We start from the raw sequence: 1511 nt of genomic DNA, 5'->3' as shown, positions 1-1511 counted from the left end.
GCAATGCTGTGGAATCAATCCTCCCTCAGTCGCTTGCATCATTCATTAGTCCTAGGCCGATCAAGTCCACCATGGCACATAGTCCTATAAGGGCCATGGCCGAGGAAGCGCCTGCCACGAAAGAGGTGAAGAAAGAGGCTCCGATCGACCTCACTCCTCCGGAACTGGACCTGAACACCCCATCACCAAAATTTTTGGTGGTAGCACCAGTGGACTATTGCACCTAAGGAACAAATTTCTGAAATGCCAACTGGTGGCGCCGCCGTTATGCGGCAGGGACCTAACCTATTGAAATTGGCTAGGAAAGAATAGTGTTTGGCTCTTGGGACTAGATTGAGGTCCAAGTACAAGATTAATTACCAATTTTACAGAGTTTCCTAATGGTGAGGTGCAATATTCGCACCCTAAGGATGGTGTCTATCCTGAGAATGTGAACCTTGATCGCCAAGGAGTCGAGGAGAACATGCGATCCATAGGTAAAAATGTCAGCTCGATCGAGGTCTAGTTTACTGGTAAGCAAGTGTGACATATGAGGCGACGGAAATTAATTATGTGACGCGATTCTGTAATTAATTGATCTTCATCTCACTTTTATTTTATCGATGCCGCAAACATTGGTTGGACTATTTAATGTTTGTATGTTAATTTTCTATTAGCACTTTGCTTTCTAAGATACTATCAAACTTATATATTATACTCTTAAAGCAACTCCAACCCATATACCATTCCATCATTTTCTACTAAATTTTACCATTTTTCACCAAAATACCACTCCAACCCAACACCAAATCTTGCACCATTTTGGTGCAAAATGGTACAAGTGAATAAAGGTGCACCACTATTCACAAATGTGATAAAAATCCATTTTACCCTTTTTTTCATGTATGACCAAGTTGATATGAAGGGTATCTGTGTCTTTTTACATCATACATAAATTTTAATTCATAATTAAATATTGTTATTATTATCATTGATGATCATCATTTGTAATAAACTTTATTAGTGTAATCAATAATAATAGATAAACGAATTAAAATAAAAGTACTCAAAAAGTTTTAAAATGCAACATACATGATTATTTAAAACTAAAACAAAACTACAACAACATTTGTGGGATAAAGATACTCATATTGCACTTTGAAATGCATTAATTGAACATTTTTGGGATGAATATTTGAATTTCGATAATTAAATTACGACACTAGGTCGATTTCGTTGTACCATAATTTTGAGATTCGACATGTACTACATTGTTTTCAATAACACGATTTCATATTTTCTTAGTTGTGGTATTTTTATTAATTGTACTACATTTTATAAATATATTAAATAACTTCATATTTTCTCAAACGAAATGTAATTATGTATGTAGTAATTTATGTAGTAGTAAATCGAATAAATAAATAATTTTTCAGCTATATAAATTGTTAAAAATAAAAGAAATGAAAAAAATTACTAAACACTGTTCATTTGATGCAACTTTTGATGTAATGGGTTGGTGATGATTTTTA

The 1511-nt window shown here is 33.8% G+C and overlaps 1 pseudogene; it reads left to right on the top strand.

The window, feature by feature from the left end:
• The first annotated feature begins 5 nt into the window (after nt 1-5).
• On the top strand, nt 6-655 carry LOC111383421 (annotated as a pseudogene).
• Nucleotides 656-1511: the final 856 nt, after the last annotated feature.

Source organism: Olea europaea, unplaced genomic scaffold (assembly GCF_002742605.1).
Source record: "Olea europaea var. sylvestris unplaced genomic scaffold, O_europaea_v1 scaffold26858, whole genome shotgun sequence".
NCBI lineage: Eukaryota > Viridiplantae > Streptophyta > Magnoliopsida > Lamiales > Oleaceae > Olea > Olea europaea.
Note: the sequence above shows the minus strand (reverse complement) of the source record. Positions and strands in the feature narration are given on the sequence as shown.